The sequence below is a fragment of the Gopherus flavomarginatus genome, chromosome 6, assembly GCF_025201925.1.
Source record: "Gopherus flavomarginatus isolate rGopFla2 chromosome 6, rGopFla2.mat.asm, whole genome shotgun sequence".
Classification (NCBI taxonomy): Eukaryota; Metazoa; Chordata; order Testudines; family Testudinidae; genus Gopherus; species Gopherus flavomarginatus.
In genome coordinates this window covers 137212708-137237019 of record NC_066622.1, presented here as the reverse complement: position 1 = coordinate 137237019, position 24312 = coordinate 137212708, and positions in this window count along the sequence as shown.

Below are 24312 nucleotides of genomic sequence, written 5' to 3'. Positions count from 1 at the left end.
CTAACATGTCCATCTTTACTTTAGGAGTTCTGTGTGTGAACCAACATCCTGGATTATTATTGATTGTTTTTATACAGTATCGCTAAGGTCAGGGCCTCATCATGCGAGGTACACATTGCAATAGACAGTACCTGTCCCCAGAAAGCTCACTATCTAAACAGCCAAGAGAAAGAAACCACAAACCATCTGTACAAATCACAACTTGCTGATGGGTAATTCATGACTATTACAGGACTAAGTTCATCCAACACATTGCTCCGTGAGAAGAAGTGACCCAAGCCTGGTAGTTCTGGCCTGTGTGTGTGTCTGATGAATTCCAACAGGGAGACACTTGACTCATGGCCTTTCATCAATTTTCAAATGATGAATATCCACCCTAATGAACAGAGGGAAATTGAATTAACTTTGAACACCCATGTGCTTAAACTATGCCTGATTAAACCCCCATCTGTGCCGATCAAGCCTCTGAAGGGTTTATGATGACTAGAGTTTAGCAGAGAGGTGGGAGGAAACCATGGACTATTTTATCTACAGCCTGTTAGGCGTTTTCAGAGGATAGATACCTTTTCTCTCGAAAGCAAAGAAAATCCCCAGCATATCGAGCAGGGACATCTTGAACAACTTTTAACTGATGGCAGGAATTCTCATCAGCCTTGTTTTGCCATTTCTGAAGGATGATTGTGTGGTTAAAGCAACTGACACACACAGCCAGGAGACCTTCAGTCCTTTCCCAGCTCTGCCACAGACTTCTTGTGCGACCTTGGGGAAATCACTTAATCTCTGTGTCTCCGTTTCCCATCTGAAACGTTTCTCCTACTGTGTCTTATACACCACCTCACGCTCAGCCATGCTATTCGTCACAGGGGCTGTGTCTTGCTCATGAATTTGTACAGTGCTCAGTTAGGGCCTCTAGGAAATGCTGCAGTGAAAATAATAATGATGCTCTTCTGGAGAAAGAATGAGAAAAGCGGGAAAATGGGGCTGGAATGGGGGATTGGCAGAAAGATAAGAAGAGATCATGTATGTTTAAGACTGAATGTTTTCTGGGGGGAAGCACTTCTAGATCCCCCTCCCCCGACATTTCAGAAGCAATTAATGGCTCTGCTTTGCTAGTTAAATGTCCCTCCTTCTGATAGTCCCGGTTTAGGTCTGATTTCTCTCCTCCTTAGTAAAAGGAGCCTCTGGCCCTTTTATTCTGAAGAATCATTTCAGTCCGAGACCAGGCTATCCCCCTTCTCTTTCAAGCACCATTGTTTGATGGCTGGTTCCCTAGCTGATTGGGCGGTCGGGTGGCATATTTCTTTGAACAGGGTGACCTGTGAATGTACGATCCTGGTTAATTCAAGTGAACTGCATGGTTCAGGGGCTGGGTAATGGCAGAATGAGTGCATGTTATCTCTCGGTTACAGGTTCAAATCCAGACCATGGAATTGGGGGCCAAAAGTCATCCCCATTGATGGGTGTTTGGTGGCTTAGCTGAGTTGGTGGTTCTCAGTCCACCAAACCCAGCCCCGTTGGATGCAATCTGAGCACAGAGGCTGTGGGTTAAAGGGGCAGTGATGCAAACCCCCTTATAAATCCCTAGAGAGACACTCCACTCCAGATAGGGTTGATACGGTGATACGGAAGTTGGCATTGCTGCAGTCCATACAGCATCCAGTCTCCAGAGACTGTCAACCCAGCATCTTTCAATGGTGCTGATCTTCCATTTACCTCTGAGAGAAGAAATGATCCTTGACCCCTGGTTTTCAAGTTCTCTCATTAGGCAAGATGGGCTCATTAGCACCCTACAGTTTTCCTGGGATCTGGAAGCTTATTGTTCTTAGCGCCAGGTCACTGCTTTACTTCTCTACAAAAAACGGACAAATTGCTACCCTCAGGATTCAACCTTATGTTGAGGGTAGCAGGGCCGGGTTTGCTGCTGTTCCAATCCTTAGGAGGTCATCTGCCAATCAGCTTCTCTGTGTGCACATTCCTAAAGCACCCAGCACTGTGGTATCTAGGTGCCTGAAAGAGAGGTGAGAAAGCCAGTGAAGACTTCAGGCTCGATTCCTGGATTTTAAGGCTAGAACGGACCATTCGATCATCTGGTTTGACGTCCTGTATATCAAGCACAGAATTACACCCAGTTACCGCTGAGGTGAGCCCAATGGCTTGTGCTTGACTAAAGCAGATCTTCCAGAAAGACATTCAGGCTGGATCGGAAAACATCAAAAGAGGGAGAATCCCCTCCACCCTCATTAAAACCTTGTGCCTTATTTCTAATTTGAATTTGTCTGGGGCTTCAAATTGATTCTTCTTATGACTTTGGGACCTGATATTTATTTCCAGTTAAGGTACTTCTGCACCATCCTTGTCACCTTGTGAGCTTCTTTTCAATAAGCTAAGTAGACTGAGGTCTTTGCACGGCACTTTCTCCAGCCCTTGGTTGATTTCGGTGGCTCTTCTCTGCACTGTCTCCCATTTCTCAACATCCTTTTCAAAACGTGGACCTCAGAACTGGACGTGGCGTTCCAGGATCCCCCTCACCAATGCTATGTACTAGCCAAGGGTAAAATAAGTGTCTCATGGATGGGAAAAGCCCAAAGAGCAGCCACTGAGGTAAATATTCTGCACATTCACTTCTAGCATTCCACGGGAATGTCCTGTGGGCCTGTTTTACAGAGATGCCAAGGGCCTGCAGCTCTAATTAATGTCCCTTGGAGTCATGGTGTGACAAAGTGGGACTGTTGTTAATGTTTCCTCTGAGTACTGTAAGGGGGCCTCAGTTTCCCCTATGCATTTCTTAAGTCTCTAGGTGGTGGAATAAGGGGGTGTAATTGTTGCAGAGCAAAGGGCCAGTGTACATAAATGGTCACACTGTCTCCTGGCAACTAATGGCTGGGGCCTTTCCCCCCTGCAAGGTGATAGCTAAAGGTGTTGGAGAACAAAGGAATCAGGTGACCGACTGGCTCGAGAAAGGAACAAAGCAAAGGAGGACGGGCTGGAGAGTCAGTTGGGGGCTGGCTGGGGACATGGAGTAAGGGGCAGACGTAGGTGTCTGTCTCACTGCCCCACGAAATGGAGCTGGCTGAGGGGTCCTCTTCTCTGTACCTACAAGCTCTGTTTTAGACCCTGTTCCTCTCATCTAATAAACCTGTGTTTTACTGGCTGGCTAAGAGTCACATCTGACTGCAGGGTTGGGGTGCAGGACCCTCTGGCTTCCCCAGGATCCTGCCTTGGCGGGCTCGCTGTGGGAAGCGCACAGAGGGGCAAAGGATGCTGAATGCTCCAAGGTCAGACCCAGGAAGGTGAAGCCATGTGAGCTTCTTGCTCTGAAGACAGTCTGCTCACAGAGAGGAAACTTCACCAGAGTCCTGACTGGCTTTGTAGGGAGCAGTTCCAGAGCATCGCCCGCGAACTCTGTGATACATGGGTAGCACAGCATCTTTAAAAGCCACACCCCATCAATGTTTCCTAATATATACATGATGCCAATCAATGAGGATTTGTGTCATGGAGCCAGATGCCAGACCATTGCGGGGGCTGAAATTTGCTTGAATTCAACTTGCTGTTACCACTCAAGAAAGAGATGTTGGAGTCATTGTGGATAGTTCTCTGAAAACATCCACTCAATGTGCAGCAGCAGTCAAAAAAGCGACCAGAAGATTGGGCATCATTAAGAATTTGGTAGATAATAAGACAGAAAATATCATATTACCTCTATATAAATCCATGGTACACCCACATCTTGAATATTGCGTGCAGATGTGGTCACCTCATCTCAAAAACAGATAGATTGGAATTGGAAAAGGTTAAGAAAAGGGCATCAAAAATTATTATGGGTATGGAACAGCTTCCATATGAGGAGAGATTAATAAGACTGGGACTTTTCAGCTTGGAAAAGAGACAACTAAGGGGGGATATGATAGAGGTATATAAAATCATGACTGGTGTGGAGAAAGTAAATCAGGAAGTGTTATTTACTCCTTCCCATAACACATGAACTAGGGGTCACCGAATGACATGAGTAGGCAGCAGGTTTAAAACAAACACAAGGCAGTATTTCTTCACACAATGCACAGTCAACCTGAGGAACTCCTTGCCAGGGGATGTTGTGAAGTCCAAGACAATAGCAGGGTTTTAAAAAGAACTAGATAAATTCCTGGAGGACAGGTCCATCAATGGCTATTAGCCAGGCTGGGCAGGGATGGTGTCCCTAGCCTCTGTTTGCCAGAAGCTGGGAATGGGCAACAAGGGATGGGTCACTTGATGATTCCCTGTTCTGTTCATTCCCTCTGGGGCATCTGGCATTGGCCACTGTTGGAAGACATGATACTGGGCTAGATGGACCTTTGGTCTGACCCAGTCTGGCTGTTCTTATGGATTTGCTCTGTTATCCAGGGCTGTTGCAAACATGCTTCCTACTCCACAGGACAATGACAGGACAACTTCACTTCACTTGCCTTTCCAAAGAAAATGGAGATACCTTGGACCCTTCAAAATGAGCCTCACTCAAAGAACCCTCTGATTTCCCTACAACGTGCAAGCTTCATATTTCAGGACCCTGGACAGCTGCCTTGATCGCCAACTAGGGTGAAATCTTGGTGCCACTGAACTCAATGGAAGTTTTGCCATTGACTTCAGTAGAGCCAGGATTTCATCCCTTATGGCTAGCGCTTCCCAGAAAGAAACAACGTTTCACAGTTAATTCCCTTGAAAAGAAAACCCCAGACTCGGCTCAGGCAGGCTTGCAAGGCAAACTTTTCAATATTTAAAATGTGTTTTCCCCTGTGGGATGAAACAATTGCTTGATACAAAATCCCCATCTCTCCTCACTACAGTGGAGTGCCACCTTTCATCAGCACTACCTAGGATTCTGCTGAACTGTTTTGGCATTGATTTTCTCTCTTGTTCATATGCTATGAGGGTGCAACATCTGCTGAACGGGAAATGGCCCTCAATGAAATGCAATCATTGTGATTGACTGTCCCAGCAATCTTACTTAATAGAACTCAGGAAGAACTGAAAACAGGCTTCAGATTTCTTTCTAGTTTTATATATATATAAAGCCAGAGGCATAAACAGATATGCAGCTGTATATGGCTGGAATGTACCTGCCAACCTGATCTGTTATGTTATTGAAAACATGCCATTATCTTCACATCTGATTGGAGTTTGGCCAGTAATGCCAAACAAATGTAACCTTTTGTTTTCTGCAGGATCCTGAGCAGACAGGTATGTATTTGCATTTGTCAATTACTCACTGTCGAGGTTGCCTCTGACTCAGGACTGACCCCAATGCCTGCATGCAACACTAGGGGGTGCTGTGCTGCAGAGAGTGGGGTGCTGGTGGTTTATAGCAGGGGTTTCCAAACTTTAGCAACCCACAAACCCCTTTCACTAAAATGTCAAGTCTTGTGAACCCCCTCCTAAAAATGAATATTTCCAGGGATTTTCTCCCTTACCTCAGCATCAATTATAAAAGCAGTGATCTTGGAAATATACAGTTTGTTTTTTATGTCATAATAATTATTAAGTGGTGTGTAATAAGTATTTATCATCACTGTATTTTTATTACATTATGAAAACAGCAACACTCTTCCAAGAGCTCTCTTTTGTAGCTTGTATCAATTTTGATTAAGCCTGTTGTAAGAAAAGGCTCCTATCAGAGGTGCCAGTAGAAAAAAGGGGTGCAGGGGCAAAGCCCCCGGGGGCATGGAGGGCACTGCCAGAAAATGGGGGGCCGTGGGGGCTGCCAGAAAAAAAAGAGAAGGACCTGGGGGGCCACACAGATGTAGGGGTGGCATGTGACCCTCATCGCCAGCCCGTACTGGCACCTCTGGCTCCTATGTTTCACCGAGGAGTAACAGATGTGAAACAGCAGGAAGGTATTTAAGAAGCCAACTCAAAGAGTTCCTCCTACACAAGCATTCAGGTCTTGAGCAGCCCAGGCAAACAACGCATGTTACAACCAAGCTTAAACTTCTTCTTCATAATAATTTAAAAACAGCACTAGCTGCCTATTTAATTTTAAAAACAGCAAAAAATATCCACCTCCCTTTCTATTTCGTCTAAGGAGTCTTGAAGTTTAAATCTCCTCAGTGTGATAGAGATGCCTGCTTTGATCTGCTTAGCTCTTGGAAGTCCCCAAGGCTCTGGGCTGCTGGCCCCAGGCTGCCCAGGGTTCCTAGGGACAGCTCCATCCACCATTAGGGAATTTTTTCCTGAGAACCCCCTGTAACATTTCATGAACCCCCAGGGGTTCACGAACCCCAGTTTGGAAACCACTGGTTTATAGAATCAGAATCATGGAAGTGTAGGACCAGAAGGGACCTTGAGGGGTCATCTAGTCCAGTCCCCTGCACTCATGGCAGGACTAAGTATTATCTAGACCATCCCTGACAGGTGTTTGTCCAACCTGCTCTTAAAAATCTCCAGTGACAGAGATTCTACCCCTCCCTAGGCAATTTATCCCAGTGCTTAGCCACTCTGACAGAAAGTTTTTTCCTAATGTCCAACCTAAACCTCCCTTGCTGCAATTTAAGCCCATTGCTTCTTGTCCTACCCTCAGAGGTCAACAAGGACAATTTTTTTCCATCCCCCTTGTGACAATCTTTTATGTACTTGAAAACTGATATGTCCCTCCACCTCATCTTCAGTCTTCTCTTCTCCAGGCTATTTTTTCAATCTTCCCTCATAGGTCATGTTTTCTGAACCTTTAATCATGTTTGTTGCTCTTCACTGGACTTTCTCCCATTTGTCCACATCTTTCCTGAAATGTGGCACCCAGAATGGGACACAACGCTCCAGCTGAGGTCTAATCAGCAGAGAGTCGGGTGGAAGAATTATTTCTTGTGTCTTGCTTACAACACTCGTGCTAGTACAGCCCAAAATGATGTTTGCTTTTTTGGCAACAGTGTTACACTGTTGACTCATATTTAGCTTGTGATCCACTCTGACCCCCAGATCCCTTTCTGTTGGTACAGTGTGTGTCAATGCTTATCCTAAAGTCCCAGCACAGAGGCAATTGGGGACTGTGCTGCAAGGAGTGGGGTGAGTGACTCAGGAGGGGGAGCACTTTCCCCCTCTTAGGGCAGTCCTGATCCCATGTCCCATCATCATGCCAGGAAGTGCTGTGTTGTAGGGAGCTGTGTAATTGGCTGTGCAGGCTGCTCTCTGCTCTCTGAGTCACTATCGAAATAAACAATTTTCCTGCCAAAGGAAACTTTGCTGCAGAAGGTCGATAAAGTGCAAATCCCAAGGCCCTGGCCAATAAAATCTCATGATAATTTCCATAAGAACAGCCACACTGGGTCAGACCGATGGTCCATCTAGCCCAGTATCCTCTCCTGACAATGGCCAGTACCGGGTGCTTCAGAGGGAATTAACAGATTAGGGCAATCATCGAATGATCCATCCTCTATAGCCCACTCCTTGCTTCTGCTAGTTGGAGGTTTACAGACATCTGGAGCAAGGGATGCTTCCTTGAGCATCCTGGCTAATAGCCATCGATGGAGCTATCCCCCCTGAACATATTTAATTCTCTTTTGAACCCAGTTATATCATTGTCCATCACAGCATCCCCTGGCAACGAGTTCACGGGGTTGACGGGGCATTGTGAGAAGTACTTCCTTATGTTTGTTTAAAACCTGCTACCTACTAATTTCATCAGGTGATGAAGTTTTGTGTTATACCAGGGGCAAATAACACTTCCCTGTTCAGTTTCTCCACACCATTCACAATTTTATAGCTCTCTGCCATCTCTCCCCAAGCATCTCTTTTCCAAGGTGAACGGTCCCCGTCTTTTCAACCTTTCCTCATACAGAAGCTGTTCCATCCCCCGATCATTTTTGTTGCCCTTCTCATTAGAATTGGAAACGATGCAGAATCCTTTCTGAGATGGGGCCACCAGAACAGCACACAGGATTCAAGGTGTGGGTGTCCCCAGGAATTTGTATAACGCCATGGTTATATTTTCAATATTATTGTCTGTCCCTTTCCGAATGGTTTCCACAAGATGGTGTTAAACCCAGAATGCGGGCCAATTTCCAAAGCAGCTAATCCCATTGTGCCACACTGTTTCCTCCTACGGTTTTGCTTGGATATGGGATTTCCACCACTCCAAGCCCCAGCTGAGTTGTAGTGCACTGTTAAACAGCGACTGCATTTCACGCACATGCAAGGTAACCCGCCAACCTGATAGCAGCCAGTGCAATAACTAGTGCGTATTAATGTCTTACGGTGCCCCATGTCAGCACACAGGGCATGGACTAGATGCCTAGAAACTTATAGTGTCACATGTCCCCCTCTGCTGTTATGAAATGGAACATATACAGGAAAACCTGGGACTCAATCAGACCAGTCCCCAAAGCGGGTTATACGGGAACATGGAGATAAGAATATAGCATATACTGGCTATAGCAATATGGACCTGCTTCTCAGTCCTGCCCCGCAACAGCCCTGCTCTCCTAGTCCTAGGGACTACCTCCACTGCCCCCCAGCTCTGTCACTGACCTCGGTCCTGAACAGCAGCACCCCTTGCTCTGTCCCTGCTAAGCCCACCCTTTCCCCTCGACAGCTCTGCCAGTGAACCTCAGCCTTGACCTACAGCGTCCTCCCTATTATTCAGCTGTAGAGACAAAAGACCCTTTCCTGAAGGACAAGGGAAAACTCAGAACCCCAACTCTGCAAATGCCAGCCCGCGGCTCGCCATAGAGAGGAGGCTGGGAGATGCTGTGCGTGTAGACTGGAGGCAATAGGATTAAACCTGTTCAAACAGCACAGGACACTTGTGCCATGGCATTTACATTTGTCTGAAAATAGCTACAAATACATGTTTTTCATCGGGCCAAATTCGGCATCCCTCACTCCACGCAAAGGCAATGGAGTAAGAGCTCAGTGGAGAACCCAGGATCTAGCCCCGAGGGAACAAAGCTGGCACAAAAGACGCAGCTGGGTGGGGGAGGGAATGGGGATGTGTTTTGCCCAATCTTTTAAAATTTTTAATTTTTTCTTTAGAAAAAAAGTAAAAATCTGAAATTTGTCCAAAATCTGAAAAAATTCAACCAGATCTGTAGCAGTTTGGGGGAGGAGAGATTTTCACAAAAATTGCCAACATTTTTCCTAGTTTTTTAAAAAAATTTAATTCAAAATTGGCACTATTTTGAAATTGAAGAACTGCGGCGGCAGCTCTGTTAGGGACTCAGGCTGCGGCCAGCGCTGTGTAAATCACCCATCGTTAGCCAAAGTTTTATTGTGGGAAAACAATTTGGCCATAAAAGCCAAACGATTTTAGGAATCCAAGTCATTAGCTGTGTTGCCCTTTTCCATGGCTATGCAGTTAGCTATTCAGGACGCATGTCATTAGGTGGACCAGGCTGTATCTGTAGCCTTCCAACCTCTAAGCCACCACCTCAAATTAAGGCAAGATTAGTAGCAACCACAGGTAATTACTAGCCACACTGATGTCATATGTGAGATGAATTGATAGTGCTCAGCTTGCTGCTCTTTAAACCCTCTCCTATCCCAGACTAGCCCTCTTGCTGGAAGTCATGTGACTAAGGCACTGGTTTGGGACTCAGAACACCTCGGTTCCATGCTTAGCTCTGCCGCAGATCTTGGTCCAATGACTTCCTCAATTCAGACACACATACAGGCTACAAGAGACAACCACTGCGATCATCTAGTCTGACCTCCTTCAGAACCCAGGCCAGAGAATTCTCCTGAGCAGCCACTGTGTCAAGCCCCATCACTTCTGGCCCAGCTAGAACATCTCCTCTCGAAAGACAGTCAGTCTGGACTGAAGGACTCAAAGTGGTGCAGAATCCTGCCCCCAGGTAAGCAGTTGCAATGATTAGGTGTCGTCACTGTAAAAAGCTTGCAACTTATTGCCTGTCAGAATTTGTCTAGCCTCCGCTTCCCACCACTGGATCTCGTTATGCCTTTGTCTGCTAGAATAACGAAGCCTCTGTCACACTGTCTGGAATGGCTCACAGCCGGGAGTGCCTGCCTCAGACCAGAGTGCAGAAACCAGGGCAGATACCCCCAGGCTGGTGGCGTGTTCTGTAATTTGATTTCACCAAGCCAGTGACAAATGTGAATTCCTGGATCGCTGCACCAGTCTTGCCATGCAGTCCCAGACAGTCCTCTGTGGCTCTCCAGCCTGTCTTCCCCACCCAGACAAACTGAACTTTGGGCCAAAAGGTCACAAACCAAAAATCACACTCGTCAGGTTGCTCCCAGTCCCACAAGACCAGTCACTTACTCCAGATCAATAGGTCCTCTGGATCTTACACTAAAGGCAACACCGGCAGCAATGCCGGCAGCCAGTACTCTTGTAAACTAACTAAAGGTTTATTACCCAAGAAAAGGAAATGAGGGTTACTGAGGGGTTAAAGCAGGTGAAATATATGCACAGGTGAGTCGCAGTCTGTAATTCCCAATGGTGGCAGTGATGTAATCAAAGTCTTTGCATGATACCTGGATTGCCTCTGGGGATCTCTGCTTTGCATCCACTACATTTCCCTGTAAGAGTCCAGACAGTCCAGAGATCCAGGCTCTTTCCTTGAATCCAGATTTACAGCTTCTTCTGAGACAGCATCTCTGTCCATGTGGGCTTTGCCTTTGACGACAGCGAGTGAGGAATGCACTTTGAGTCTCTGACCTCTGGTTCTCATGCACAACAGCCACTTGCTTTGAAATTTGCATTTTTTGGTTAACGTCCTTCATTAGCATCCCACAAGGCTTCTCGAGTGGGTTATTTATCGACAGGGGCATACACAACGTCAATGTTTGCTGCTGCATCATAACAGGATACAGAGAAGTGAAAACAATGCAAGTAACAGCCCCTTCCTTTTACGAAGTCTAAACACCAAATAAACTCGTCTACCTGTGAAAATCACTTTGATCCTTACTAACGCACAAGTGAATTGGCCCAAATTCACTCTGGCACGACCTGATCGGCTAACATCTCACTTTCTTCTATGAGAAATATTCCCTGCTTGGCGTTATACCCAGATGGATCATCTCATTGCTCCTTTGTTCTTCTTCATATGCAAATGAAAATTATAGTGCCGGTCTGTCTTGTGTGCTTAGATTGCAAGCACTTTGGGACAGGGATCATCTCTCACTGTGCATTTGGATAGCACCAAACACAATTGGGTCCTGATCTTCCCTGGATTGACTGGGTCACGAACACTCCCTTGCTCCGCAGAGCAAAACCCTTCAGGTCCTGGGGAATGACACTGGTGGTGCAATACAAAGGGAAACTGGGTATTAAAAATATAGCTTGGAAACTTGTAGGGTTGGGATTTTTTTTGTTCCGTCAGGGCCTAGTACAATGCTCCATCCTGAGACCTCCTGGGCCCTATGGTAATAACAAATACCAACAAGTAACAAATTCGAAATTCTCTTACAATTTTACATCTATCCAGAGCCCTGTTGGAGAATGGCTTGTTTGAAGACAGCAATGTTACTCCTAATCCTGGCCATTTGGGTATCAAAGAGACACCCAGAGCCAAACACCTTGAACTTGGGAGGGTGTTAAAAAACCTGGATCTGTCCGAAAACCTTGCTGCTTGTGGGCGATCCCTCCTCGGTACGCCTGGGCCCAGAGGACTCAGGCTGTGGTGAACATTCATTAATGCACTCCAGCTGGGACAGGCTGCAAGTGCCAGCGTCTCTCCGACAGGAATGAGAGGCTCCGGTATCCCAGCCCTGCAGAATTCACTCCTCCACACAGAACGGGGGCTCGGCCTAGCAATAAAAGTGTCAGGGATGTCTCCTTGTGCATCACCGGGCTGCGGTATTTCGGGAGCAGGCTGCCCAGAGGTTAATTATTGCTTTCCCCTCCTTCTCTCCCAATTTAAGATGGATCTGACTGTCAGGAGGGGTGACAGATGAAGACAAAGTGCAGGTACAGCTCCCATGAACTCTGGGCCTGACTATATCATTCAAGAGCAGCTGGGAGCGTGGGGAGGGTGGGGGGAGGCGGCTCTGAGCTATAAGAGCATTAACCCTTGCATGTGTGCTAGTGAATTAACTAGGGAGAGGAGTTAATCTACAGCCTCGTTTTACATTCCTTTATTCAAGGGGTTTTCCCCCCTCCCTTACCCCCAGAGGAATCACTGATCAGATAAATAATTGATTCCGTGGGGGCTGTATGCAGACCTTGCTCTATGCCATGATTAAACTCATTACCCTGCAATGGTCTCAGAGCCGCAGCGGTTTGGGGAAAGGTTCTGCTTATGCATAAAAGGTTTCTATTAGCTCAGGGCGGACAGAGAACAGGCCATGGGAGAGATTTTCCACACGGGATACATGGCTTGTGGGTTTTGTAAGTTGCTGTTTTGTCCAAAGAAGATCTGTCGTTCAAAAAATGTTTTGACAGCAAACTTTCAGCCAGCTCTAGTTCCTAGTTATGCCTGTGTAGATGGGAGCAGCGGAAGCTGGGCGCGTGCCATTGCCATATTTATGTGCTGAATTATCCTAAGATGCTAATGCAAGCTGGATGAACAGTGGTGCCGCAGTACAGCCACAGGACCAAGAATCAGCTGACATGGTTTCTTTTCCCAACTCCACCACAGACTTCCAAAGTCACCTTTGAAAAGTTGCTTAGGCCAACATTTTCCAAAATAGCCACTGGTTTTGGGCGGCTCAATTTTTAGGTGCCCCACCTGAGACACCATGGCCCTGTATTGCAGAGGTACTGAACATCTGCCGCTCCCATTGTTTTCACTTACATCCACACTAAAAATGCTACAGTGCTGGAGTGCAGACAGCAGCAGAAGGGGTTCACCAACAAGGCAGTAAATCCACCTCTCTGACAGGTGATAGCTGGTAAGCGGCAGAATTCTTCCATCCTCCTAGCATTGTGTACAATGAACATAAGAGCAGCCAGACTGGGTCAGACCAAAGGTGGATCTAGCCCAGTGTCCTGTCTTCCGACTGAGGCCAATGCCAGGTGCCCCAGAGAGAATGAACAGAACAGGGAATCATCAAGTGAGCCATCCCCTGTCGCCCATTCCCAGCTTCTGGCACACAGAGACTAGGGACACCATCCCTGCCCATCCTGGCTAATAGCCATTGATGGACCTGTCCTCCATGAATTTATTTAGGGGGCTAGATCGGCTTAACTACAGCTCTCAGGTGGTGTGAATTTTTCACGCCCCTGAGCAATGTAGCTGGGTTGAGCTAACTTTCTAGTGTCTAGTCCTTGGCTGCAAAACTCACACATTTCCGAGCGGCCACTGGAGAATATTTGTAGAAATCCAATTTCAGACTCATAATGGTGAGTGCCTCTGCCAGAAACCTCATTCTAAGAGTTCCAATTGGGAAACAGAAAAGTACCACGTGACTTACAGGGCCAATCAAAACACATCGGGGTTGACTTGTGACTATCTGGTCCTTAAAAGCAATATTTGTGGCGAAGAGCTCATGAGCGACTGACTCACAGGTAGAAATACAATCAGCTGAGAAGCAGTTTCACGCCGCTCTTTCATCAAAATGACCGTTCACAGACAATTTCCAAACAGAACCATAGGGCTAATGGCTAATAAATTGCTGGCTATGGATACATGCAGAGCTCGAACTAAGAGAGATTGGTTCATTAATGCCTGTAGAATGTGCAAAAAGGAAGAGTTATTTGCAAAAATTACACTCTGAACATGTGGCCCTGGCCAGCTTCTGTAGGGTGAAGTTAGGGCAGGCTGGGTAATGATTTATTCTCCCACTCAAATTTTTGATGAAATAAAAATATTTTCATGTCCGTCCAATTTTGCTTCCACTCATGGGAGGAGTTTCCCTGGAAACCCCTCAAACAGAATTTTTTTTAATGTTTGTCAAAACCCACCATGAAATTTTGCATTTTCTCACCAACCACGGAATTTCTTCCATCAGCGTTTGTTTGGTCCAAAAAAGCCGTTTTCCAATATTAAAAAAAAAAGGTTTTGCTCAAACCCATTCGCCCTGGTTTAGCCTGGATTGTTTTCCCTTCCTCCCTCGGCTTTCCCCCTCCCCACTCTGGAATTCCCAGTAACGTCGGTAGCGGGGGCCCATGTTTTCCGCTCCAGGACGGTTCGGAACTGTTCATCATCCCAAGGGCCACGCTCAGGAAGATGGTTTCTTTCCTCTCCCCGTGGTGTTTTCAGAGGAGACCGGCTGGGATCTGGTTTAGCTCTTGCCTGTGTGGAGGGGCTGATGTCAATGACGCCTGCCAAAGCACAGGGCAGTGTCTGTCTTCATTATTGCTTCAGAACAGGAGGGGAAGCCAGGGCCTTTTGGTGACAGGCTTTAATTTTAACCCCACTTTTTGCCATGTCTCTGGTCCTTTACTGGAGTGTCCGAGCACCTCACAATCTTCCATGTATTTACTCCCACAGCACCCCAGGACTGCAAGGCAGGGCTCTTGCCACCATTGCAGATGAAGAACCGATCTACGGGAAGACTAACTGACTAGCCCAAGGACACAGAGGATCCTGTGCCAGAGCAGGAACTCCCAAGTCCTAAGCTAGCGCTGGAACCACTGCATTATGCTTCCTTGCTGGGGTTATCCCCTGAGATGTGCTACCTATATTTTAAGGGGTCCCCACACACACTCCCCTTCACCCGGAATAACCTGAGGGCCCCAGGGATGCAGGTGCTGTGGGGGTCAGGAGGGACGTCTGTCTGAGGAATCGATTCATTTGCTGGTCCGTTGAAATAAAAAGACTTTTGCCTGAGCAGACGCCAGGAGGGAGGCCGCCCCATGTGGCAAAGAGATCTAGGAAGTGCAGTTGGATGCAAAGGCTCAGATCTGGAAATGAGTGAGGCAGCCTTGCCAGGGAAGGGCTAAGGAGGTGACCGGAGACACCTTCCCCCAGGGAAGTTATTTGGAAATACTTGGCAGAACGGCTGGATCTTCATGAGCACCAGGAAGAAGCCATCTCCACATGGGCTGATTGTGGGAGGCCATGAGATCCCAAACCTCCTTTCTGCTGAATAGCATAATATGAACGGGGGAGCTGTGAGCTGGAGCAGAGCCCAAGCTCCTTGCCTCTCCCACATTCTTAAATACTGGTTGCAAAGCAGCTTTAAAGCCCCCATGCCGACTTACCCGGCAAGAGCGTGTCAGCAAAACGAGCGTGACACGAACAGCACTGGAGGAGCAGGAGGCTGACTACCTGCATTGACCGTTTACTCTCCTGCCGATGAGGGACTTCAGCATTTCCAGGTGCGTTCCTCTTATTTTCAGTGATTCTTTCCTCTCATTTCAGGGGATGCTACGGCCTCAGCTCTGCTCCAACTTGCATATCCCTCCATGCAACCAGGAGGCTGCTTGGAGCCAAAAATCACAGGAAACTGCAGCCCTCTGAGTCCAAGGCTAGTCATCACCTAAGTCTATATCAGGGGTCTTTCATCCCCTCTGCGGGGCCAGTGGCTCTCACAGTTTGCTATTGGCATACGAGCCCCAAGGGTGCATCGCTCTCCCAATCAGTGCACCAGCACCTCTGCCTGAAACGCCTAGGCACGCTCTGGAGGTCTCCCCTGCAAGTGCTGACCAAGCCCAACCTTGCTTAGCCCATGAGCTCTCATCAGATGGGCAGGCTGAAGGGGTGTGGAAGCAGAAGCCTGTGCCCATGTCATTCTGAAGCCAAGTTTCACCCTGCCGTGGCTTGAATCCAGGGGCTGGGATGACACACTTCTCCCACCCAGACCAAGCCCAAGGCTACCGTCCCCTGCATATCTACAGTACTTCGGCACCTGCCGTTCATCCCTTTGGGAGCCGTGACTAGAAACACCCACCAATCGCCCTAAACCAAAGCCTTGTTTATTTGCACGTAGGAGCCAAGCATCAGAGAGAACAAAGGATTTGCAATCCGGCTGCACACCCGTGTCTCTTACCTACCCCTGATGCTAACCTGGGCAGTGCCCAGTGGGTGCCTGCCTCAGTCTGGTTTCCTGGACCAGTTCCCCAGCAACAAATTACCTTCTCCCTAGAGAGAGCCCATTGAAGCCAGCTGTCCCTTTGTTCTTGTCCGTTCCCGGGACTGCTCTTCCAAACTAGTTTGGTAGGTTCTGGAGAAGGTCGAGCCAGACTCCTGAGAGCCATAGTCCCATAATAGCCCTCAAGTGTTTAGCGTGGGGTGGCCTATCTTGAGCTGTTTTTTCCTTCCTGCTTGTTTCATGATAGGCTCCTATTAAACAAAAGCAATATAGCCATAGAGTGACCATTCCAATGCCCAGGTCTGTATACAACAGCATTCATAAATTACTACACAGCAGCTCCAGATCCATCACAGTGCTCATGTGTTTGATCACAGATCATCACACATACACGCTCCCGGTATGCAGACGACTCATAGAATCTATGAATCTATGAATCTATTAAATTGGACTCATTTAAGACCTCCACGAGCTCACTTCCCTCCCCGCACACAAACGAGCTGGAATAATGACATTCCCATTTGAAATGCAGCATGTCAGAGCCAGGATTCTCCTTTTCTTTTTTTCAGAAAGTCACTCAAGGCTGCAGAGCCCGAGATCAGCGGGTGCTCTTCAAAGTTAATTAAACACGGAGCCAAAACCCACGGCATGTTTGCAAGCCTTTATCCCTCAAACACAGCGCCAGATTGACAACCCGAAAAGGCGGCTGTCTTTCACAGAGAGATGCCCTCGCATTACAAGTGATGGGGTTCAGGGCAGGAATCGCTGAGCGAGGTTCTCAGGCCTGCATTCTGCAGGTCAGACTAGATCATCGTAACACTCCCCTCGGGCTTTAACATCTGCAAACTCTCCAGCCACAGAACCGGTCCAAGTGCAGGCAGAGGGAGTGGCAGCACTGCCCCAGCAGGGCTCATTCTAGAGGCACAGGGCAGTTGAAACTCCACGGCCTGTTCTACCCTTAGCATCTGTGCAGAGACTCCCAACTTTTAGCACACTTGAGGAGGGGTTGAGACAAGCAGACTACCGAACACATGGGAGTGGCTTGCTGGTGTGAGGGCGGCTCTGTGAGGAAGGCTCCAGTTCCCTATAACCCAAGACAGCCAGCCCCTGGATGCTCAGTGAATTGTATTTCCAGTGAAATCAACCATTTCTCACCAGATGTCTTTTTCTGTGTCCTGTTTCCCTCAATCCACAGTCCCTAACCAAAGAGCTCATTGGACTTGCACTGGGAGACAGTGGGATCGCCCGGGCCTGGCTGAGAGCAGAATTTGGACCAAAATCACCTTGGAAGGAACAACGATTTTTAACCCTTTCCCACCTGATCCTCTGGGTTCCCAAGTCTCTATGACACAACCACTATGCATTGAAAGAGCGAGAGGCTCATCCTGCAGCATTCACCAGGAAAACCACCTCCCCAAGGGTGCAGGACTTGCCTGGGCTCATTACTCTTCAGCCTTATCTGTCCGCGCTGACCAGCCCAGTTCCCCATCCCTGCACATGGTCATGGCCAATTTCCGCCTGGCGCTAGCTCTGTTCCCCATCAGATGCTAACAAGGGAAGTGCCCTGACTTCCCTCCACTTCAGGGCTGCAGATAAAAGATGTGGATAAGGGCGGGGGCGGGATGTTTGGGTTTTGTTTAGTGCTGTTGGTTTAATCTGATCTTCTGAGACCCTGCAAAGCTTAACCCTTCATTCCCCAAGTCCAGCTGTTTGCAGTATCTGACTACGGGAGGGGATGAGGTCCAGGGGGCCTTTCTTCCTAGGCTGGAAGGAGCTAAGCTCACTAGGGAGGCAACACACTCAACTCTCAGAAAGGCTCTTTACTTTTCTCTTGAGCGACTCTTTCTGGCCCAGCATGGATAGGCTCGGAGGGGAGCCCATTTCTACACAACTGTGGCCCAAGGCAAACTGGGAAATCTACTGCTCTGATCAAGGGCCTTACCAGCCCAGGCAGATCAAGCAGTGATTTGATCATGGTGTAGAAATACCTTCATGGGGAGAAAATACCCAGTTCTTTAATCTAAAGCAAAAAGAACAAGAGCCAACGGCTGGAAACTGACACCAGACACATTCAAACTGGAAATAAGGTGCAGACTTTGAACAGGGAGGTCGATCAACCCCCACGGCTACCAAGGGAAGTGGTGGATTCTTTTGATGGCTTCAAATCCAGACTGTACAATGTGCTTCCATCAGACACCAGTTGTTGAGTTCAACAGGGGGGGTAACCGGGCGAAATCCTCTGGCCTGAGGTATACAGGAGGTCAGACTAGATGATCTTTATGGTGCCTTCTGGCCTTAAACTCTCAGACTCTTGGAATAATCTATGAATCAGGTCTCCTGACCCCCTCCCCATCCTATTGACCTCGGTGATGAAACAACCAGGGCAGCTTTCTGCCTATTGTTCTGCCTCTCGGTTGCTGTAAGAAAGAAGGAAGGGAAGTGATTTGACACATCGAATTCCACTAGGGACCTTTAAACATAAGGACGAATGTTTGGCTAATATAAGAACTTTTGCCCAACCCTCCATTCCCAGTAGTCACCAGTGGAACAATTCCTGGATGTTACCATCCTTTGTGAACGGCTTCGGTGCTATAGAAGTGTAAGAGGTTATGGGAATGTCCTTCCCAGTTAGGTCTTCCCAGTTGTCAAAATGCTGCACACTGTGTGTAACACGCTGGCAGTGTGCGTGCCGGATTCCTCCCTAGTGGCTGCTCTGCTCCAGGATAACAGCCTTCTACTGCTAACTGTTAAGGGAGTTTATTCCTTTAGCTCAAGTGATAGAGGGAGATGCTTTGGTGCTGAAGGCCCAAGTTCATTGCCTGCTGATGATCTACCCATGCTGGGGCTCATCACACATGGTTACTCAGCATGATTGCAGGTGGGACTCTTCCCTCCTTGCCTTATGTAGTTGGTAGATACAGTTACCACATAAGAACATGACATAAGAACACCCAAAGACCCTGAGACAATCTGCTTCAGTACAGAAATAAAAACCCCGCCATCTTCACACTCCTAGTTAATTCAGCCCTTAGTTAAGAAGATAAGAACGGCTATACTGGGTCAGACCAAAGGCCCATCTAGCCCAGTATCCTGTCTTCCAACAGTGGCCAATGCCAGGTGTCCCAGAGGGAATGAACAGAACTGGGCATTATCAAGTGATCCATCCTCTGTCACCCATTCCCAGCTTCTGGCAAACAGAGGCTAGGGACACCATTCCTGGCTAATAGCCATTGATGGACCTGTCCTCCAGGAATTTATCTAGTTCCTTTTTTAACCCTGTTATAGTTGTGGCCTTCACAACATCCTCTGGCAAGGAGTTCCACAGGTTGACTGTGCATTGTGTAAAGAAGTACTTTCTTGTGTTTGTTTTAAACCTGCTGCCTATTAATTTCATTGGGTGACCCTCTAAGTCTTGTGTTATGAGAAGGCGTAAATAACACTTCCTGATTTACTTTCTCCACATCAGTCATGATTTTATAGACCTCAGTCATATCTCCCCTTAGTCATCTCTTTTCCAAGCTGAAAAATCCTAGTTTTATTGCTCTCTCCTTATATGGAAGCTGGTCCATCCCTCTAATCCTTTTTGTTCCCCACATCACCTTCTCACAGCCCATGTGATTGCCATGATGAAATATTATCATCAAATCTGTGACTGCAAAATCATTTCAGCTGTGACTCCAAACAGTGTACATTAAACTCTCAAAAGATCACCAGATGAATTATAAGCCACATACAGGACTCACTTCACCCATTACATGGCAATGTAGCCACGTCTGGGGTGGAGCAGGGCAGCTGTTCTAACAATACACAGTGATGCTGCACCAAGTGGTAAGGACCGGAAGTGAAGAATTATTCTTCCAGTTGAAGCTGCAGGGGAAATTTAGGCAGCCACAAAGTAACTACTCAAACTAGGAGATGGGAACCAGCATCCCTCCCTTTGACCCTTTTGGGAAATTGGTTTTATGTCAATCAAATCAAGCAGCACAGTACCCCCAAGTACTGAGCCATAGGGAAGGGAGCCACCCAGTGAATAACCAGCACCATTTCCTTGGAGGTCTCCCATCCCAAAACCAGGCCAAGTACAAAGTGTGACACCAGGGAAGGGAAAATCAAATACACAAACCCAAAAGGCTAGGCTGTCCTACTGCTGAAAAGGATCCGGACGTTCCAGTGGATCACAAATTGAACCTGAGCCAAACCTGTGACACAGCTGAGAAAAAGGCTCATCTTCTGGGGCATACTAGCAAGAATAAAGGGACGCAACTGCCCTGCGCTGCTCTGCACTGGTGAGGCCTCAGCTGGAGTCCTATGTCCAATTCTGGGCGCTGCACTTATAAAAAGACAAGGACAATCGGAGAGAGTGCAGAGGAGAGCAATGAAAATGATAGAAGGTTGAGAAAACTTGACCTGTGAGGAAAGGTTAAAAAAAACCTGGGCCTGTTTAGTCTTGTGAAAAGAAGACTGAGGAGGGGGGACCTGGAAACAGTCTGCAAATATCTTAAGGGCTGTTACAAAAAGGACAGTGATCAATTGTTCTCCAAGTCCACTGAAGGTAGGACAAGAAGGTGTGGTTTAATCTGCAGCAAGGGAGATGGAGGTTGGATATTCAGAATAACTTTCTAAGTCTAAGACTAGTTAAGCTCTGGAACAGGCTTCCTAGGGAGGTTGTGGGAATCCCCATCATCAGAGGTTTTTAAGGGCAGGTTGGACAAACCCCTGTCAGAGATGGTCTGGGTTGACTTGGCCTGCCTGAGTACAGACAGCTGGAACAGGTGACCTCTTGAGGTCTCTTCCAGCCCTACATTTCTAGGATTCTTCAGGTTCCTTGGGATTTTGGTTATACTTTTCTGAAGCTACAGAGGTCGCTTTCTGGGGCAGCAGACCCAAAGGCTGGGCTAGCAGGACCTGGATCCATTGCATCAAAATCACCTTTGGTTTGTGAGAGAGCAGAAGCAAGGCTCTGATTTCCGCCTGCCTCTGGCTGTCACAAAGGAGAAGGGTGACAGAGAGCAGCTCTGGGCTAGGAATTGCTGCGAAGAGAGACAGCAGCCAGCTAAGCTGCTGTTTGATAAGCTGTTTCACCACGCAGAGCTCAGGGAGATAACCCAGAGCCGGGTATCAGAAATGACTGAAGCCAGCACTCTTGGGGGCTTTATGAACGGATGGCTACCTGTGCTCTTTGCCAGCTCACACACAAACACAGACTACTCTGGTCCCGTCGACAGCTCTGTCCCCGCATTTCCCATTCCCCCCGGGAAGAACAGACACCAGCTCCATATCTTATCTCCAGCCTCCCCACTAACGTGAAGTGGATGAGCCAAGAGGCAGCGGCAGGTCCTTGGGGAAAACTTTGCCATGCGATGGAATTTCATTTGCTAACTGTACTCTCAGCACTTACTGACTGTTCATTCACTGAGAGCATCTCATTTCTAGGGCAAGTGCCTCCAGCCGAGAAGGACCTGGCCCACAACCCGTGTCCTACACTCTTATTACCTCACCAGTATTAATGTCACTCCCTTAATAGAAACAGAGCATAGAGAGTTAAAAAACTGTTCCCATGATCCTGGACATCTTCCTTGTAGCGATCTTCATGAGCTGGCTCAGGTCGCAATCCAGAAAGCACGTAAGCATGTGTTTAACTTGAAGCACATGGTTAAATGTTTTATTGGCTAGGAACTAAGAGCACATTGATTTGCTATTGTACGAGTGTTTCTGAATGCCGGATTGGCAAGTAATACTTGTTTGTTTACTTTCTGCTTCATTGGACTTTTTGGGTGAGTGTAGTGGGCAGGATGTAGCAACCTGCCTGGAACTTAGAGGGAGGAATACGGGTTGCAGCAGGAAAGACTTTGGAGGAGGTACCAGGAAGTCAGTTTGTGTGCACATGGCTGGAATGCTAGCGTTGCAACATCTCTGTAAATTGGTCTCTGAATAAAGAGCCAGTTTAGTTTTACCAATGTGGCGTCCTCTCACATTACTGGCCCAGCAGGTGGTTCAGGAAACACACTCTAGATTATGCAAAGTCATCATTTTTGTAGGGTTGTTTCAGGGCTGGTTTGGGTTTTTAAGGTTATTCCTGAATTCTGGGGTAACCCTATGCCCAGGTGTGTTACCCTGTGGTTGTCTGTGAGTGTACTTGTTTTTGTTTCATGAATAAACAAACCGGCCCATAAACCAAGGCTGCCTTACTCAGTTCTCAGACCCACATCCTGCCCTTCAAACAGGTCTCTGCTTACTTCATTGAACGAGCTCCCACGTACCAGGGATGCCCAGTGAGAGTCAAAGCCCTGCGGAATCGCAGCCAGTGGAAACTGATAACAGGACTGTTACTGACAGCTGCCATTCACAAGCCCTACAGACAAGGCTGTCCACACACAACATGGGGAAGCAACAGTCTTGCAAATCAGTGTCTCTTCTCTGGTCATAGAAAGGGCATCAGGAACTTCACACCGACAGATCCCATCCATGGCTCACAATCAGGCTGAACTTCTCTGCAGACCACCAAGGGGTGCTGACCCAGCCTACGTGACCAGGCTGGGCTTGTGGGCACCGCTAAGTCCTGGAACCAGTCATTTCTCACCAACGGATCCAAAATGCATCTCATTTCCAGGAGCCCTCACATGTGGTGTCCTACAGGGCTCTATCATGTCCCTTCCTGTTCAAGACATGCAGGAGACCCTTAGGGGAAAGCGTTAGTGTCCCATCCCCCCCGCAGTGTGTTCTGTTGCCACCGATTTGCTGAGATCTCCAGGCTGTACCACTTATCCTCAAGCAGCTTCGACCTCTCACGGGTGTCATCATGCCTGCGAGGGATGATAAGCAGCTGGCAAGAAAGGAGCAACGCTTGTAGGAAGATGGAAGTGGCTTGATCTGCTTCCAAAGACTAGGATACAGGCCCTGTACCGGAGGCACCTGGCATTCTATTAGACATGTCCCTGATTCTTGAGACTCAACCAACAACTGACCAGAACGATTTCTACTGCCCAATTTCCAGGAGACTTCCTCTTCCTCTGAGATGAGGCTCCTAAGCCACCCTGAACCAGGAATTTGTCCCTTCGAGCCCCTACTTTGGATTATCACTCACAACCAGCCGGAAACTCTAGGTGGTCCAACACACAGCTGGCCACTTCCTGAGCAGACCTAGTGGCAGGGAACACATCCCAGCTGTGCTTTGATTCCTCCATTGTCTCATTGGGTCCAACTGAGTAATTAAGCATTGGAACAATTTACCAGGGATTGTGGTGGATCCTCCATCACTGGCGATGTTTAAATCAAGCTGTGCTGTTTTCTCTAAAAGATCCTCTTTAGTTCAAATGGGAATTTTGGGGAAGGCCTCTGGTCCCTTTTGGCCCTAGAATCAAGGTCCTGCTCCTAGTCTTCAAATCCCTTAGTGGACCCATACCAGGCTATCTCAGGGACAATCGCCCCATCACACCTAGAGGGGATGTGGCTGTAGATGATGGGGTGGGGCAGGAGAAGGGGGAATCTGCCAAAAAACCCTATATTAAAATAAGTCCCTTCATAACAAACTCACAAGTAAACCTCCTGGGGCATCTGAGCACTGATTCAGGCTGGTGGTTACATCAATACCTATATTGCCCAGTCTCCGTATGTAACACACAACATGCGCAAAGCAAACTCCAGTCTTGACACATCGGCTGTCAACCCACTTGAGAAAATATTGAAAACCCACTTCACAGGCAACACCACCAGCCCTTCAGATAAGAGGGGAGGAAAAGGCCATTTACGTGGCTTTATCTAGCTCGAGAGCCCTGGCTAAGCTATGGGATGAGGCCTGCTCAGTAGAATTGCTTCCACTGTCTGAGAGTCCTCGCTGGAAGGAACATTAGATGGCACAAGACAGCCCTGCCTTTGCCTAAGGCGATCACTTTAATTCTCCAGGGTTTTCTGCTCATGGGGAGGAGGCGTCCTAGGGAAGCATGTGACCTGAGGCGTCAGCAAGCGGTCTGCAAAAGCCAGCCTAGCGCATGGCGGGCAAGTCTGGCCTCTGCTTTAGGGAGCAGCCTGCTTTGTCTCGCTCCCTCTTTTGGGTTTGTATATTAGGAGCTCTAGATTCTAAGAAATAAAAGTCCTGGGATGTTGCAAGCTTCCAGAAAGAGGGGGAGATTTTTTTTAAATCTAATTTCTCTGTATGCCATGAACACAGCACAATCCCAGCAAGATGGACTGGATGGGACCCTAACAGTTCTTTGTATCTGCAGAGCCTATCTTCCCAGCTTTCTGAACACACTATCCACCCAGCTAGCCTAGAATCCCCCTTCCCCCACTGGCCAATGGGTGGGGTTTGGGCTGGGAGGAGGGAACAGACTGAGGGTTCATATTTCAGGATCAGTGACACCAAAACCTCAAATTATTGACCTGAAATGTTGGCAATGAAGGATTTCTTTT